The sequence below is a fragment of the Aphidius gifuensis genome, linkage group LG2, assembly GCF_014905175.1.
Source record: "Aphidius gifuensis isolate YNYX2018 linkage group LG2, ASM1490517v1, whole genome shotgun sequence".
In the NCBI taxonomy this organism is placed as follows: Eukaryota; Metazoa; Arthropoda; class Insecta; order Hymenoptera; family Braconidae; genus Aphidius; species Aphidius gifuensis.
This window is the reverse complement of record NC_057789.1, coordinates 17,096,014-17,116,028: the sequence shown is the minus strand read 5'-3', so window position 1 is coordinate 17,116,028 and position 20,015 is coordinate 17,096,014. Positions and strand designations below refer to the sequence as shown.

Here is a 20,015-nt window from a genome sequence, read left to right as displayed (position 1 = left end):
ATAAGTAAATATGACTAAATAAATAAATAATAATAAAAAAAAATTAATTGCATGGTTTCATTTAATTTATTTCAATAAAAAATTTAAAATTTCCTTCTATACCATAATGGTGTCCATTTTACCATATTTTCCCTTACTTCATACCATATTGCTGTTTTCAGAGTTGGCATTGCTGCTCTGAGCGTTATATGGCCGACACACTATTTTTTTTTTCACTACCCTCCGTAAAGAAGTTTCACTTCAATAACAAATATTGTAGTTTGATTTATTCATGGTAGAAATATACAGGTAGGTCCATGCGCATACGTTTTTTTAAGCCAATAAGAAGTGCTGACCACCGGTTGCCATATTGGCTAAAGTGGCACGACTTTATTTAAATCATAAATTAAAATACATATTAAAGATGATCTTAATAAAAGATTAAAATAACAAAAATACATAAACACATGATTATTAATTATATAAAAAATAAAATACATATTAAGCTTTGTTACATATTTTTTTCAACTTATTTTTCTTTTTTTTTTTTTTTTTATCTTCTATAATTTGCTCATTAAGAACTCTGAGTCAAATGTACGTACAAGTATGTACCAAACATTGTATTGCATCCAGTGCAATATTTATATCGTTCTTTTTATCCAAACTTCTAGTTTGTTAACTAAATATGTAAAAATTTCGTTTATTTTTTCAAATTGTTTTTTTGTGATAAAGTAAAAGTTTAATTTCTAATCGTTTTGCAACATCTATAATTACGTAGAATTATCAAATAATATTTTTAAAGTTTTTATTTATTTTATTTTTTTATGAAAAAAACTTGTTTTTTTTTTTTGTTGAGATAGAGTATAGGGGGCCCGATGAAAAATTTCTATAGCCTAGGCAACCCTTTTTTTATTTTCGTAAAATTATTTTTTTGTAAATTTTGTGGCTTGCCAATTAATTTCTTTAGCGAAATTAATTCTTTGAAAATTAATAGGTAAGCCACATCCTTTCCCTATCCATTTTTCCTATGGCTTTTAATTTGTTTAAATAAATGAAAAGCTATCGACGAATGGCTAAGGAAAGAATGTGGCTCACCAATTAATTTCTTCAGCTAAATTAATTCTTCAAAAATTAATTAGTGAGCAACATCCTTTCCTTAGCCATTTTTTCTATAGCTTTTAATTTGTATAAAATATTATAACTTGAAAGCTATAAGAAAAATGCCTGAAGAAAGAATTTTGCTAACCAATTAATTTTTAATGAATTAATTTAGACAAAGAAATTGACTACTGTAAAAAATTTTTTTATCGTTCGTGTAATTGTGATGAATAGTTACTGAATAATTAAAAAAAACGAATAAATAAATAACATATAATTAAAATAAATGAATTGTTATGATTATTAACTTGAAACATAAATTTATGGGTGGAGGGGGTGAAATTTTGGAGTGAGAGGAAAATGTTTTGATTTGGTTTCCTGGAGATATGGTAACCCTACATGGATTTATTTATTTTTTTTAAATATTATAATGAATTGATAAGATAGTAATTTGATATTTACTTAGTTGTTGATTATTTAAGAAATGTTATTGTTTATCATTGTACACATTTTATTAAGCCTCCTCAACATTGCTCGACACCAACATGACATTTGGTCGCCATCAAGCGCTCCTTGAACGAACACCCCTTCTCCTTTTTTTGACTCAGAGAAAATGACTTTTTCAGAGCTGCGTGAACCTGGCACCCCACTTTATCGTAGAGACTTGTAGTATGGCTCATTTTGAAGGTCTTAATTTGTAGTAATTTGTAGTGAAAAGGGTTTAATTTGTAATTCAAAAATTAAGAGTGAAAAAAGGGTTAAAAGGTACTTTCTTCAAAAATTGACTTAGAGCGATGAGAGTAGGGCCAAAACGTTCGTTGGAATTTGTAGTAATTTGTAGTAAAAAGAGTTTAATTTGTAGTTCAAAAATTAGGTGTGAAAAAAGGGTTAAAATGTACTTTCGCGGAAAATTGAAGAAAAATAGTAATGAAGAGGTCAAATAGCTTTCTTAGAATTTGTGGTAATTTGTAGTGAACAAATTTTAATTTTGAGTTGAAAAATATAATGACACAAAAAAAAAATTTTTTTTTTTTGAGCAATAATCATGATAAAATTGCATAACTTCTTTGTTGACAACCAGAAAAAAATTACGAGGAAAATAAATGGAGAAAAAATCGTGAAAAATATAAATATATTTTTACTAAACCAGTTTCCCAAAAAAAAAAAAGTCAAAAAAGTGGAAAAAAAAATTTTTTTTTTACTCCAAAATATTGAATACTAAATAACTTTTTTATTTATTGACCAAAAAACAAACTAAAATATTGGATAGATAGAAAAACATCCTAGCTAATTTGTAGTGAAGAAATTGGAATTTGTAGTTGAATCATTTGTCCGGAAAAATTATTTCTCTCATATAATACCTTAATAAATTATTGCGTAACTTTCTTATTTATTGACCAAAATTCAAACTAAAATATTAAATAGATAGGAAAACATCCTAGCTAATTTGTAGTGAAGAAATTAGAATTTGTAGTTGAACCATTTGTCCGGAAAAATTATTTCTCTCATATAATACCTTAATAAATTATTGCGTAACTTTTTTATTTATCGACCGAAATTCAAACTAAAATATTAAATAGATAGGCAAACATCCTAGCTTATTTGTAGTGAAGAAATTAGAATTTGTAGTTGAACCATTTGTCCGGAAAAATTAATTCTCTGACATATTCCCTTAATAAAATATTGCGTAACTTTTTTATTTATTGACCAAAATTGAAACTAAAATATTGAATAGATAAGGAAACATCCTAGCTAATTTGTAGTGAAGAAATTGGAATTTGTAGTTGAACCCTTTGTCCGGAAAAATTATTTCTCTCATATAATACCTTAATAAATTATTGCGTAACTTTTTTATTTATCGACCGAAATTCAAACTAAAATATTAAATAGATAGGCAAACATCCTAGCTTATTTGTAGTGAAGAAATTAGAATTTGTAGTTGAACCATTTGTCCGGAAAAATTATTTTTCTGACATATTCCCTTAATAAAATATTGCGTAACTTTTTTCTCAAATGGTTCAACTACAAATTCTAATTTCTTCACTACAAATTAGCTAGGATGTTTCCTTATCTATTCAATATTTTAGTTTCAATTTTGGTCAATAAATAAAAAAGTTACGCAATATTTTATTAAGGGAATATGTCAGAGAATTAATTTTTCCGGACAAATGGTTCAACTACAAATTCTAATTTCTTCACTACAAATAAGCTAGGATGTTTGCCTATCTATTTAATATTTTAGTTTGAATTTCGGTCGATAAATAAAAAAGTTACGCAATAATTTATTAAGGTATTATATGAGAGAAATAATTTTTCCGGACAAATGGTTCAACTACAAATTCTAATTTCTTCACTACAAATTAGCTAGGATGTTTTCCTATCTATTTAATATTTTAGTTTGAATTTTGGTCAATAAATAAGAAAGTTACGCAATAATTTATTAAGGTATTATATGAGAGAAATAATTTTTCCGGACAAATGATTCAACTACAAATTCCAATTTCTTCACTACAAATTAGCTAGGATGTTTTTCTATCTATCCAATATTTTAGTTTGTTTTTTGGTCAATAAATAAAAAAGTTATTTAGTATTCAATATTTTGGAGTAAAAAAAAAATTTTTTTTTCCACTTTTTTGACTTTTTTTTTTTTTGGGAAACTGGTTTAGTAAAAATATATTTATATTTTTCTCGATTTTTTCTCCATTTATTTTACTCGTAACTTTTTTCTGGTTGTCAACAAAAAAGTTATGCAATTTTATCATGATTATTGCTCAAAAAAAAAAAATTTTTTTTTTGTGTCATTATTTTTCAACTCAAAATTAAAATTTGTTCACTACAAATTACTACAAATTCTAAGAAAGCTATTTGACCTCTTCATTACTATTTTTCTTCAATTTTCTGCGAAAGTACATTTTAACCCTTTTTTCACACCTAATTTTTGAACTACAAATTAAACTCTTTTTACTACAAATTACTACAAATTTCAACGAACGTTTTGGCCCTACTCTCATCGCTCTAAGTCAATTTTTGAAGAAAGTATCTTTTAACCCTTTTTTCACCCTTAATTTTTGAACTACAAATTAAACCCTTTTCACTACAAATTACTACAAATTAAGACCTTCAAAATGAGCCATACTACAAGTCTCTACGATAAAGTGGGGTGCCAGGTTCACGCAGCTCTTTTTCAGCGTTGTGTATTAACCGTTTAATAACAAACTCGCAGCCCTATCGACGGGTTGAAGCTATACCGCCATTGTTTCGCTCCCGTCTCAACGCATGAAACGACTTTCATCATTTCTTCCAAGGCATGCTCAATTATTCTTAAAATTTCAAGTCATTGCAAATTTTCTATTTAAATTTTTAATATTTTCACATTACAAAAGAGATGATTACCCCTCAGCAAATAACTTTTTTTTGAGCTTGAAATAAAATAATCGCCTTCTGTCTTTATTTTACAAATAGTTGTCTATGCTGGTGAAGGATTCTTGAAATCATTTTCAATCATGCCGGTATACTGTATAATGATAGTTTTAATTTAAGGCAGTATGTCAAAATATTGAAAAAAAATTCCCTCTCACAGATTTTGATCAAAGTAGGCTTATTTTTTAAGTGAAATAAAGATCTATTTTATCAAATTTTTTTTGTAATTTTCTACCACGATTTGACCGAGATAATTAGGGTCAAAATTGACAACAATTTAACACTTTAACACACAAGCATCGGAAGCATCGGCACGTTTTCACTTCTATTGAAAAAACGCTCTCACAGAAAACCTTTATTTTACTACAGCTTATACTTCTTTTAATAACAAAAATAATTTTTAAAAAATCATCGATTTCTACCACGAATTGTAAAAGTTATTAATTATTTAAGACGAAAATTTAGGGTCAAAAACAGTCAAAAAGTACCAGGCGAAGCATTGAAAATCTGCTGAAGTAGTATTAGTGTGTGTAAATACGAGGCGCCCTCACTCATACTTCTAAAGACGCGTCAGTAAAGTATACAAATTTTAGAAATTAGAGGGCACTTATTATTTTTTTAAGCTATGGTTACAAGGGTGCCTCTTTGAACCCAAAGAATTATCCTACCTTGGGATTTACATACTGCCTTAAATACCAGTTCCGATATATAAATTTATCGTCAATAATTCATTACAGTCTAGAATTTTTTTAACAAAAAAGAAAAATTGTACATAAAAAAATCTGTGGCACAGGCAAATATCAAGAGGCACGGTAGTGCCTCGAGTCAAGTATGAGAAAGAAATATATATGTGTTGATGAGAATATGTTTGAGATGAGATTAACTACTACTACCGTGCCTTATTATACATCAAATATTTTGTCCCCTTCCGTCTCAAATCTTTTAGAAATTTAATTAAAATATGATAGAGTTCAATGAGGATGTTGAGGTTTGGTAATGATCCCATAAATCGATGTCAAGCTTTTTTTTAAAAAAAAAATCAGATTTTTTCATTGCGGAAATATATATTTAAAGCATAATTGATATTTACGGTCTTTGCGTTTTTATCAAATCGACTAGATTTCTTCCGTTCAGTTGGTAAAACTTTACAATTACTTCTCTTCTTTTTTTTAGTGTTTATATTTTGATTGCACTGCAGTATGTTATTATTTGTTTGTATGCATGACATAACCTCTAAACTAATTTGACAGCATAAATATCAATTGTTTACTCTACAAAAAGATGTGATATCTCAACAAAAAAAAAAACAAAACAAAAAAAGTGTCAAGTATTCGAAATTGTCACTAACTGTGTGTATATTAATTAAGATGTGATACCAGAATGACAAGAAAGAAATATATTTTTGACGTTGTAATTAAGTCTGAACTATTGAAAAAAAAAAAATTTTTAACTTGACCCCACCTGGTTTTTCCCAAATAAAGTTTCAGTATTTAATAGACATATATTTTACATCGGGTGGGGTCAAGTTTAAAATTTTTTTTTTTTCAATAGTTCAGACTTAATTACAACGTCAAAAATATATTTCTTTCTTGTCTTTCTGGTATCACATCTTAATTAATATACGCACAATTAGTGACAATTTCGAATACTTGACACTTTTTTTGTAAAAAAAACTTGTTTTTTTTTTTTTGTTGAGATAGAATATATACCAACGATATATACTTCACACGAGCCTAAAAGTCTGGTAATAAAAAATGCAATCAAAGATCAATGTTACTTTACAATGAGTAATTGATTCATTCTTATTTGTAAAATATCAGTAGATTATTTTAGAATTATACCTAAATCAAACTGATGAAACTCCAAAATAGAAAATATAGTTATTATATGTATGTTGTGTATATTGTTCTCAATAATTAGTTTCTTTAATGTATAGCTTCAACTTTTTTTAGCACAAATTTTTTACCACTCAAAAAAAAGCTGATGTCTTACACTTTTTTAAAGTTTCGTGTGTATTTACAATATTTTAAGTAAAGAAAAAATTCGGTCATTTTAATAAAATATACATTCATTCTCTTTCGATTTTAATTATTTCGCAGTCTTTAGATTTTCTGTTTTATTGAACTTTTATAGTTACATTGCATGAAATTTTTAATTAATAATCGAAAATTCTTTCGATATTGTATATTTTTGGGATATTCTTATGTACGATACTATCGTGAATTCCTGTCTGCAAACGATGCATAAAGTTCTATTTATTAATCATATACTATAATTAGGTATTTATGGTTGCTTGTTTCTACATGAAAAGTTTCGTATTATGAAAGTAAAATTAAACAATGGTAATACATTTTTTTTACTTCTAATAAGAATCAGTTTAATTTGATTTTTGTAAAAATTTGAGACAATATATATTGTAAGTAGCAGTATTAAATGGGGGAAGGTATATTCTATATCTCATCATTCGCTGGTACATCCATCGATACCATCAACACAATCAAAATTGCTGTTGGCGCACTACTGATATCAAGGCGTTTAACAGTACTTTGCATCTCAATTTATTGCCCTTAATTTTCTCTTTGATTACAATAACCATTATTTCGAATTACCAAAAACTATGTTATCAACGCGTTATAATATTTCAATATACAGGATACATTGATTTATACATTTTGCCATTCATATGCATTCAAATATTTTTAAAATTATATGCTGAAAACTTAAAAATTTTACAAATCTTTGAGCCTTAAGCACAGATAATACATATTTGCATAATTTTCAACATAATAATTCATTATTATTTATATAATTAATTATATATCGAGTTACCTATATTCAATAGAATAAGTTTTATCAAGAAAAAAATTGATTGATTCTCGGTTCAAGTTCCAGAATTTTATTACTTAGGTGAATATTATTCATTTTCGTTTTCGTATATTTTGTTCGATTTACTAAGATCCGTTTTACTGGATTGTAGTTCAAACAGTCTATCGGTGGCACTACTGAGATTCGCGCTACTTATATCCATACACACTTTATCTGGTTTTTTGCGGAATTCCGGCTGTCGCTAATGTTGGGTTCTTCGCTAATACTATCTGGTTATCGGATTGTATAAATATTCATGCAGTGGGGAAAAAGAAGCAGATTTCAATTTGGCTTAATAAATATACAAATGCTTATTTATATTTGCATATCGTCATATTTTAGCAGTAAATCTTCTTTATTGATAAGCAAGAAATGAGCAAATCATAGATATACGGTTTTTCTATAATTTATTAAAGTGTTTTCTTATAACTAATGAAAGTTTTTATACTCACGCGATTGAAAGAGAGCTACAAGAAAATTCAAAGTATGTATGTCTATTATGCTATAAGAAAAAAAAGCGTATCGGCTATTCTCCAATACCCGTGTATTAGCTGTCAATATTTTCGTTTTTTTTTTTACTAACTGTATTAAAACTGTGAAAACTTTTTCTAATTACATATCAGCTTTTGAACTGTGTTGTTAGTCTTTTACAAAATCCATTTATTTTGTCATATATCTGCAGAGTGGTGTTACTAACTGAGTAGTTAGCAGAAAAATATACATTTGGTAATAAAACCGACAGAGTGCTTGCGGCAATTTAAACTCGCTTTTTTCATCACTTGGTTTATAATCGACTCATTATCCACTGCATTATCAGAAACACGGATTTTACATATAGGTATACTATATTTATCAATGCATCATTTCTTTGAATATTTTTTTATCTTCTGTTTCCTTCAAATTAATATAATTCTATTCTATCTAGTCACAATATGGATACGTTAACATAATATGTTATATTCTTTGTTCATAATAATGCAAAATAGTTATATACACTTTTCTACGATATTCTTTAACATTTGAAAGAAAAATGAAGGCTCACGAGGCCATACAAGAAACTTTTATAGTATTTTTTTTCGTTCGTTTGGATTTGATGCGGATTTGACGCCGATTAAAAAAAAATGGTATTACTTCCGTATATATTTTCATGAACCACATGTGCACCCATAGAAAAAGCCAAAAAACCCCTAAGAATGTGGACATGAAAAACAAATAATATCTTCAGCTACGAGGCTTTTTGTCGAGACTTACTTATAATTGTAGTGGTCGAAAGATGTTTCACACGACTTTGATGGGAATAATAAGTTTACAACTTATGTAAACATAATGTGTATTTAACATGCTATGAAAATAAAGTCGATATAATTAAACAAATATTCACTTTTATTATTTACATAAAATTAAAAAAAAACTACAGTGTTTCACCTAATAGATGTATATATTGTTGTTCTGATAAATTATCCACCGTTCGTTTTTCCTTATTTTTGACATTTTATAATTTTGTATAAAATATCTTATATGATAATATTTGTAAAATGCGCTGCGGGGGAAAGTTGGTAGCTAAGTAGCTAAGTAAAAAATTGGGCTGGTAAAATAAGCTAGATATTAATTGTTTGGCTATTATTAAGGCTAAGTAAAATATCTAGCAGCTAGTAAAAAATCTAGCGGCTCAGTAAAAAATTTAGCTGGTAAAATAAGCTAGATGTTGATTGTTTAGCTATTATTAAGGCTAAGTAGAATATTCAGCAGCTAGCAAAATATCTAAATTGGCCTAAAAGTAAAAAATAAAAAATTTTTTTTTATATTTGGCAAAACTAAGTGCCTTTTTTAATTTTTTTTCCTAAGTCCCTTTTTTCAACCGGCTAATCTAGGCAAAAATCGGACAAGAATACAAATGAGGTAAAGCGGCATAATCCGAGGGTCGGTCACGTCTCTCACCGCCGGGGCTACGGCACTGAATTTGGACATTCCTGAAAGTTATTCATTATCCAACATGTGTGCTACAGCTGTATAATGCATATATCAACTCTACATTCAACTTTCCAGCAAACCTATGCTGGTAAATGTTCTATAAATAATAACATTGCACTTGAAACTATGCGCTCTAAAATATTTCAAGCCTTACTGTTTATATTTTTATTCAATAAAAAATATTAATAATCGTATTCATTAGTGATATTTTTCGTTAGATTCAAGCTTTTAGATAAACTTTCAAAGTCTGTTATGTAGTTAAATATACATTGCAAAAAATGTTATGATTAAATTATGCTGTCGTTCTGCGATGCTCAAAACAATCACGTTATTTCCGTTAGGGTAAAATAATTTCCGATTATTTAAAAAAAACACGAAGTTATAGTTTAATAATTTCAATTCTCAATTTAATCATTGATATTTTTAATTTGATCATTAGTTTTCGATGAAATTAAATCTTTTTTTTTTCGGATGTTTATCGAATGATGTTGTGAGATATATTCGAACCGATAAAAACGTAACAGTTCAATATTTTAAGTGAAAATATCATTTGTACACACAGCATAAAAAAATTTGATTATAACTTTCACAAAAAAATGTCAACTGAAAAAAAAAAGATCTTCGATTTTTTTAATTACATGGCCAAATGAAAAACAAATATTGACAAAAAAAATTTTTGATTATTAAGTTTTTCGTTGGCTTAGTAGCTGCTTTCTTTTGTGCACCTATTTTTTTTCACTTTCATGCGCATGATCATGCACATGCGCCTGTCATGCAAACTTGATGAGAGAGCAGTAGCGTCGAACAAATAATTCTTAAAAAATAAGAATTAAAACGAGGCTGATCCAGCCCCTCATGTCCTACGCTGTTGCAAACTGACTTCTTGCTGACTGCGCATTCAATTGCGCATGCGCGAGAATAAACACGAAAAAAATAAATACACAAAAGAAAGCACCTATTGGCAGCGTTCTTTGACTTTTTTTTTTCGTGCATCATGACCACGCATAAGCGCAGTATCTGAAAAATAACGTGCGTTTTTAGGTTGTTTGTTGGTGTGGGGTTTTCACACATATGTAATTCAAAAATTTTACTTGATTCCATTGACTTCTGCCTAATTGCGCGGTCAGAACGCGCTACAAAAAACTGGCCGAAGAACGCTTTCAGCAGTTCAATTTCCAGCACCCGTATTCAGAGGATGTTCTCATTAGGGCTTTTTTTTCCGATGGCGGCGCGTGTGAACTTTTCATATAGATTTTACATAGAAAAGCTTCACAAGCGCCACCATCGGAAAAAAAGCCCTAATGAGAACATCCACTGAATACGGCAGTCCAATTCACAGGGCATTAAAATTTAGGGCTTTTTTCATCCACCGGTGGCGCTTGTCGAGCTTTTATATGTAAAATCTATATAAAAAAAATTTTACAAGCGCTATCACCGGCGAAAAAAAGCCCTAAATTGTAAAAAATTTGCCGTGTGAATTGGGCTGCGGGTGCAGCACCCGTATTCACGGGGCAAAATTGTTCTCATTAGGGCTTTTTTTTCCGCTGATAACGTTTGACAAAATTTTTTTTATATAGACTTCATATAAAAAAGCTTCACAAACGCCACCATCGGAAAAAAAACGCCCTAATGAGAACATCCTTTGAATTTAGGGCTTTTTACCTCCACTGGTAGCGCTTGTGGAGCTTTTGTATGTGAAATCTATATAAAAAAAATTTTACAAGCGACATCACCGGCAAAAAAAAGCCCTAAATTGTGAAAAATTTGACCTGTGAATTGGACTGCTGCACCAGCACCCGTATTCAGAGGATGTTCTCATTAGGGCGTTTTTTCTCCGATGGTGGCGTTTGTGAAGCTTTTCTATGTGAAATCTATATAAAAAAAATTTTGTCAAGCGCCAACAGCGGAAAAAAAAAGCCCTAACGAGAACAATTTTGCCCCGTGAATACGGGTGCCGTATTCACAGGGCAAATTTTATACAATTTAGAGCTTTTTTTTGCTACTGCTGGCGCTTATAAAATTTTTTTTATATAGATTTTACATGTAAAAGCACCACAAGCGCCACCCGTAGATAAAAAAAGCCCTAAATTGTAATGCCCTGTGAATACGGGTGCCGCAGTCCAATTCACAGCACCCGTATTCAGAGGATGTTCTCATTAGGGCCTTTTTTTCCGATGGTGGCGTTTGTGAAGCTTTGCCAGCTCAATAGCAGATTTCTTCGAAAATGAATTAAAATAATAAACAAAATTATATTTATTAATTTTAAATTCAATTGATGACTGAAAAATAGTTAAGGGATTTGGACGATTTTTTTCGGAATATGAGAAAGAAATGAAATTTATACAGTAGATTTTTGAAATACTAATACATTTTATGTGATTTTTTGGTAATTGTTTGGAAGCTCGTTTTTTTTTTATTAATTTTTAAAGTTGACAACTTTTAACATTGGCTCTTATGGAGAATGCGATTTTCGTCAAAAAAAAATCCATTAAAATACCAATATCTCCAATCGACAATATGACATCATGAAAAAAAAACTATCGGGTTATAAAATGAGACAAAAGAAAACGTATAGAAAAAAAATAAAAGAGGTTTGGAGCATGGTTTTTTTACAATTAATAATTAAAGTATGAAAAAATGGATTTTTATGAGGAATTATTGAAAAATCACTAGAGACCTCTTGCGGATGACTTTTAGAAACACAATATTTCTATGAGTGCGAAAAAGACAAAAAACAGAGAAAAAATGTTGTCTCTCTCTTCGTTTTAAAAAATCGTCCAAATCCCTTAATTGTAATTTAATTTATAAAATAAATGAAGAGCTATAGAAAAAATGTCTAAGAAAAGGAGGTGGCCACATGTAAATTTATAAAGAAATAATTTAGCCAAAGAAATTAACACGTAGGCAACATCCTTTTCTTAGCCGATATTTTTCCTATAGCTTTTTATTAATTTAAATAAACAAAAAGCTATGGGAAAAATATTAGCTAAGGAAAGGAAGTTGCCACATGTTAATTTATACAGAATTAATTTAACCAAAGAAATTAACATGTAGGCAACCTCCTTTCCTTAACTACTATTTTTCCCATAGCTCTTTATTAATTTAAATAAACAAAAAGCTATGGGAAAAATACCATGTAAAATACTGTATCTTACACCATTGGTTTCATACATGGATGTACATATATTACATTACGTTCACTGCGCCTTTACTGAAGAAAAGCGGAATTAAAAATGGCCGACTTTTAGGCACTAAACATCTGAACCATCTTTATAGCTTACATGTAGTCTATATATAACAGAAACAGTATATAACCAGGAGAGCTATTCTTGACATAATTATCCGCCTTATTGCAGTTCGTCTTCCTGGGTTCGGTTCAAAAACTCTCATTTTTTCGGATCTTCAAGATGGCGGTGATTCAGCCCAGCACCCGTATTCAGAGGATGTTCTCATTAGGGCCTTTTTTTTCCGATGGCGGCGTTTGTGAAGCCTTTCTATATGAGATCTATATAAAAAAAATTTTGTCAAGCGCCATCAGCGGAAAAAAAAAGCCCTAATAAGAACAATTTTGCCCCGTGAATACGGGTGCAGCAATTTAGGGATCGAACTCACGACAAGCTAAAATTTCCGCTTGTAAACATGGTGGCTAATGGCGGCCAATGGCGGCTGCAAAAATAACCAAATTATAACGAAATTCACTAAATTATCACTAAATTTACTAAATTTACTGCAAATCCATGGTGTCTCTCCGTGACTGCAGAACAAGCTTGACACCGCCAAGCTTGTTCTAAAATCACGGATTCGCAATAAATTTATTTATAGACCGCCATGTTTAAAAGCGGAAATTTTAGCTTGTCGTGAGTTCGAGCCCTTAGATAGGCACTGATGCCCACCATCTTGAAGATCCGAAAAAATGAGAGTTTCTAAACGGACCCCTGGGTGCATTCCGTGCATTCCTTTAATAAAAAATTTTTTTTCGTTTTGCAATTTTGCTCTGTAATACCGACAAATAGCTAGAAACAAATACAACGACAAAAGTGATTAAATTCTCCATGCAATATCCTAGACTTTACTAATGTCTAGTACGACCTATGTGACAATAACAAGCAAGTACAACAAGTCTATTTTCTATTTATTTCAGTTTGATATAACAATTGAACAGTCTTTCAGGCTATTCTTCCAATAATAATAATAATAATAATAATAATAATAATAATAATAATAATAATAATAATAATAATAATAATAATAATAATAATAATAATAATAATAATAATGATATTAATATAAGCTGTGTTCGATGGTCGTCTCGGCTCAGTTCCGTCTCACTTACGGCTCACTTATGGCGCTAGCGACGTACGGTTGTTTGAAGAACTACAAAGGCACAAAATCTCAATACAGGTGCCTATCTATATCATCACTGTAAATAAACAATATTTATTGGGGCATTAATACAGTGATGATATAATAACACACCATGTGGGGCCTTGTATTCTGCTATGAACCAAACCGTACGTCACTCTTTATATGAAATTTCAATGTCAAAATAACTATTCATGTAAAATATATGACAGAACGGAGGTTTTGGAACGTACCCCTGAGGATGTTCTCATTAGGGCTTTTGTTTTCCGATGGCGGCGCTTCAAAAACTTCTTGTCAGAGTTTTGTATGAATCGTATTCTATGACAAGAGAGCTCATTTTTATGCTGTCGAGCTGCATCCGTATTCAGAGGATGTTCTCATTAGGGCGTTTTTTTTCCGATGGTGGCGTTTGTGAAGCCTTTTTATATGAAATCTATATAAAAAAAATTTTGTCAAGCGCCATCAGCGGAAAAAAAGCCTAATAAACAATTTTTTCCCCATGGGCACCCGTATTCTCAGGGCAATTCAATTTAGGGCTTCTTTTTGCCACTGATGGCGCTTATAAAATTTTTTTTATATAGATTTTACATATAAAAGCTCCACAAGCGCCACCGGTGGATGAAACAAGCCCTAAATTGTAATGCCCTGTGAATACGGGTGCGGGTGCTGGGGTTGATCACTGAAATATAATAAAACTGGAAGGTGAACTCCTATGCTTAGCCAATGCACGGAGTGTCGCTAGAGATAGCAATATATTGGATGATGTTCCCTCTCACTCACGCATGCGCACATTAAATCTTGTACAGTCAACGTCAAAACAAACTAGTACTACACGATATAAAAGTTACATTATATTTCAGCAGTCCAATTCACAGGGCATTACAATTTAGGGCTTTTTTCCTCTACTGGCGGCGCTTGTAGAGCTTTTGTATGTGAAATCTATATAAAAAAAATTTGAAAAGCGCCATCACCGGCAAAAAAAGCCCTAAATTGTAAAAAATTTGCCCTGTGAATTGGACTGCAGTACAGTCTCAAACACTTTTAGTTGACGTGACTGTACCGACAAGGACAAAAGCCCATCCATTGAATCTCTCTCTCGGCGACGCTAAGTTCGGCTTCCAGTTTTAATATATTTCAGTGGGGTTCACATCGATGTATATACGACATGTTTTGATGATTTTGAGCACCATAACCCTATTAAGAATGTAAACAAATAAAGCTGTCAAATTTTCAAGTTGATTGTTGTTACTGTTGCAGACAAAAATAGAAACAGAGAAAGACAAAATGAATATTCCAGGGAGATTAAGACGAATTAATATGAGGTTAAACAATAATATTCGCAATATGTCTGATCCTATTGAATATATGAGTGAGCAACAGTTTTTAGAAAAATTTAGGTTTTGAACAAGATATTTTTTTTATTCTAGGTGTTAAAAAAAAATAAACGTGTATTTTTATCGAATTTATTTTTAAAAAAATTTACTTTCTTCTCATCATTGTCCTAAATAGTATATATATACATCGATGTTAACCCTAGCTTAGCAGTGCTCGGCAGCATGAAAATGAGCTCTCTTGTCATAGAATACGATTCATACAGAACTCTGACAAAAAGTTTTTAAAGCGCCGCCATCGAAAAAAAAAGTTCTAATGAGAACATCCTCTGAATAAGGGTGCAGGGCAAATTTTATACAATTGAGGGCTTTTTTTTGCCACTGATGGCGCTTGTCTAATTTTTTTTATATAGATTTCATATACAAAAGCTTCACAAGCGCCGCCAGTGGAAGAAAAGAGCCTTAAATTGTAATGCCCTGTGAATACGGGTGCCGGCCCTGAGGTTTTGGAACTTACCGATGAAGAATAGAGAACAACAGTTAAATTCGCAGGGCAAAATAAATTTTACACCTTGGGGCTTTTTTTACGATGGCGGCGCTTGAAAAACTTTTTGTCAAACCTCTATGCTGAATGTAATTCATGACTAGAGAGCTCATTTTTTTTGTGTTACCAGGAAGACTAGAAATACAGGAGGACGAACTTGCCTCAAAAAACCGTATCGCTATGTGGTCGCCGCATAATTGAGGGGCGCTAGTAGTACCCCGGTAACGTGCGCGACTTGTATCGCTTTTTTTTTACAATGCGCAGAATACAAACATACTCTGACAAACATCATGTGTATAATGCTCTATTTAGTGTTTGTCAGAGTATGTTTGTATCTGCGATAAAAGCGATACAGTCGCGTTCCGGGGTACTCTAGCGCTTAATTATGCGGCGACCTAATGTCTACATTTTCATACTCCAACACGTATTCAGAGGATGTTCTCATTAGGGCGTTTTTTTTTCCGATGGTGGCGTTTGTGAAGCTTTTCTATATAAAATCTATATAAAAAAAATTTTGTTTAGCGCCATCAGCGGAAAAAAAAAGCCCTAATGAGAACAATTTTGCCCCGTGAATACGTGTGCAGGCGAGATAGGGAGTAAGACGTAAGTCCTCCAGCACCCGTATTCAGAGGATGTTCTCATTAGGGCGTTTTTTTTCCGATGGTGGCGCTTGTGAAGCTTTTCTATGTAAAATCTATATAAAAAGTTCACAAGCGCCGCCATCGGAAAAAAAAGCCCTAATGAGAACATCCTCTGAATACGGGTGCAGCAGTCCAATTCACAGGGCATTACAATTTAGGGCTTTTTTTCACCACTCACGGCGCTTGTAAAGCTTTTGTATGTAAAATCTATATAAAAAAAATTTTTACAAGCGCCATTAGCGGCAAAAAAAAGCCCTAAATTGTAAAAAATTTGCCCTGTGAATTGGACTGCTGTATTTCTAGTCTTCTTGTGTGTTACGTTGGAGTTTACATCGATGTATATAATTATGAGTTATGACATATGTATGTCTTTTGTGAATAATTGGAGCGATTAGAGCCATGCTGACTCAAGCTGGAAAATAAAATTTGCAAAAATGATAATATAGTATAAGAGAAAGCAATATTAATATGAACTTCGAAAAAAACTTGTTTCGGTAACCTATCATTATTAATATATTTATTAATTTTTTTTCTTTTGCAGAAAATTTGTTTTATTGTATTGATTTGAAAATTGTAAGTTCCCTAAAATAATTTAAATAAAGTTCTGTCATCTAACGTATCAAATGGAGTGGATACTTTACTAATCTTATTATTTCTTTTCATATTATAAGTACGTAATATTCTATGTTTATTTTCTTCTTCTTGTTCTTCTACATTATTCAAGGGGGCTTCAACAATAGCAAACACATGATAAACCATGTACAATGACAGATTAAGCACACCTTTGTTGTTTATAAATGGTCGTATATGGTGTATATGATCGATGTGAACTAAGGGTGCGAACTCATGGGACCGCTAAAGTTAGCAGCAATATGGCCGATTTCAATATGGCTGCTGTTTCCAATATGGCGGTGGTAAATTCCGTGGTTTAAGCACTTTTTGTTGACTTCCGTGACTCTAATTGTACTGTTCGACTCAGATGAACAATCAAATTTCACATTCGTATTTTAAAAAAATAAATTTACACGTATTTTATTTATAAAATAAATAGAAAATGTCCAAGGAAAAGCAGTAGCTAAGGAAAAGATGTAGCTGAGGAATTAATGTGACTAAGGAATTATTTCCTTGAAACATAATTTTTTGGCAACATTAATTCCTTAGTCAGCTACTGCTTTTTCTTGGACAAAAATGATTGTGTGTATTTTATTTGAATAATCTCAAAAGTTACAATGAAACAATGAGATAATAGACATGATATGTAGGCAAGGAGGGTTTTGACAGGTTCTAAGGAACATCATGAAATGCCAGGATCACTTAGTATCACAAATATATTTTCCCTGTCATTCTTCATGAGAAACGTATTATGTATATTAATCTCGGAGACCTATTTGCCAAGTTGACCTCTTTCATCATATTAGCATACTTGAATTTATTTCAGGCGAACTCATGAGCCAATTTTTTAAAGAAGTCATAATATTAACTGTTAAATTATTTTCTGGTATAATGTTTTAATTCTAATAAAATTTTTTATACACGTTGATGAATTTATTTATTATTTATCGTGTAATAAAAAAAAACAGTTTGACAGCTGTGTACAGTGGTGTGAGTGAGAGCTTAATAAATCATTTAGTTCATTTTATAAAAAAAGAGGGCACTTTCAACTATCATACACTTTATGTAGTATGATACGTATGATTGTATGATACCCCGAAAATCGTCGAATTATTTATTCACTGCATCTCCGTACCCGATGTTTCATTAGGATGGTGGCGCTTGTGAAGCTTTTCTATGTAAAATCTATATAAAAAGTTCACAAGCGCCGCCATCGGAAAAAAAAGCCCTAATGAGAACATCCTCTGAATACGGGTGCTGCGTACGTGTGATAATATATGAAACATATATTTAATACTACTATATTGCGCATCATATAATGACACTATACTACGCATAGCTAGCTATCGCCATAGTGCCCAACGACGCTGGTTCCTCAAACGGTGCAGACAATCTCTCTGTCGCAGTCCTTGGAAGATTTAGGCAATGACAAGAGTGGGGATTCGGCAGAACTAGACTTACATGCATGCGCAATGAATTTGTGTGCGTATTATTTCTGTTTTTAAATATATGATGCATATAATATTACTATTAACATGTTTCTTTATTTTTAAAATATTCTTTTAAAATATTGATAAATAAACGTAATTAATAAAAATGAATTCGGTCAGACTATTGTTTATTTATACACAGCTAATCTCACGTATGAGGAAACCTGTATATGTGTTGTGCCAAGGTCTGTAGATTAATAGACGGCTGGGATAAGGTCGTCGCACAAGCGTCAAACATGGCCGACTTTTAGGCGCGCATTATTTAAACCATCTTTATAGCTTACATCTGGTCTATTACAGAAACAGTATACAACAAGAAGTTAACACTTAATTTTTTTCAATTAATAATTAATTAAATATTCTGAAAAATTGACAAAGTTATCAGACAGTTTAATATAAATAGTTGTAAAAAAGTGAAACAAAATTTACTCGAATAATACAATTTTTTCTTTTTCAATATAAAAATAAAATAGTCGAATACAATTCTTTATCTGACAACAAAATATATTTTTTTGGCTTTAGTAGGCTTTTGCCTGTCGCATACTATAAATAAGTGAATAAAATAACTCAATTAAAAGGTTTTTTAAAAATGGACAATTTTCCGAATACATTAAGAAGCTTGTTAAACTTGTTTTTAATTTTTTCTCGTTGTCTTTCTGACAGTATCCATTTTTCTTATTCAACTCGTAATTCGCAGTCTAAACTAATATTTATTTTTTTTAAGCTTTCTACTTCCTAGTTTAAACTCGAAATTTCGTGGTGATAAAGACAATGTTGATTTTGAAGCATGAAATTAAATTTGATAACTCCTTCATTATATTTTTTTATTATTTCTGCTTGTAATTCATCAGCAAGAATTGATACTATATGATCCTTATCCAAGTTTACTAGTGGCAATTCAATCTGCTGCTCATCACTTGGTAAACATTTATTGGTATTATTAGACTTTGGTAACTTGAATAAACTCTTTTTGTTGTCAGTGGTATATTTATCTATGATTACATCAAGCAATGGTCTGGAAAAAGATTCACCTAAGTTTGTTGTTGACAACTGCTTTAGTGATTCACATGAACTCTAATTAACATCATGTTCTAAAAAAAAAATAACTATTAATATTTTTTTATCAAGACAACTTTAATATAAGTTAAAATTCAATGTTTATTCTTACTCACGTCACTTGTATTTTGGTGAATTTTACTTAAAAAAACTATCAAAACATCACCAAACAAAGTTGGTACTGCATTTGGTTTTAATTTTTTTTGAGCCATCCTGACGATGTTGTTCATATTGAGATTCATTATGTTGGATCTTTATAAATATATCTGTAAATATCAATATTTTTTAACTAGTAAACTAATAATTTTGATCAGGAAAAAGAAAATCATGTGAAGAAATAATCTTACCTCACATAACGTTGAGCTTGGTTTTATTTGGCTCACACCAGCACCAGTAGATCATTTTCGACGATGATCTGAATCTCTGGGGGAAGCAACCGATCGCACAACGTTGACGTACAATATTTATTCAATAAATAAATGATTAAATTTTGATGTTGAAATTTTTTTGACATGCCATACACTGTTTGTTTACATTGTGTGGTGAACATTAGGAGTGGGGAATAGCATCAAACATGGCTGACCGCGCATGCGCACTGAGTCATGCGACGACCTTATCCCAGCCGTCTATTAATCTACAGACCTTG

General features: G+C 30.8%; 1 long non-coding RNA gene across 1 annotated transcript; it reads right to left on the bottom strand.

The window, feature by feature from the left end:
- Positions 1-18,796: 18,796 nt before the first annotated feature.
- On the bottom strand, positions 18,797-20,015 carry LOC122849246. Its single transcript, XR_006373541.1, has 3 exons — positions 19,717-20,015; positions 19,486-19,635; positions 18,797-19,404 (listed from the first exon to the last, which is right to left on the bottom strand). It is a non-coding gene; the product is annotated as an uncharacterized LOC122849246 (long non-coding RNA).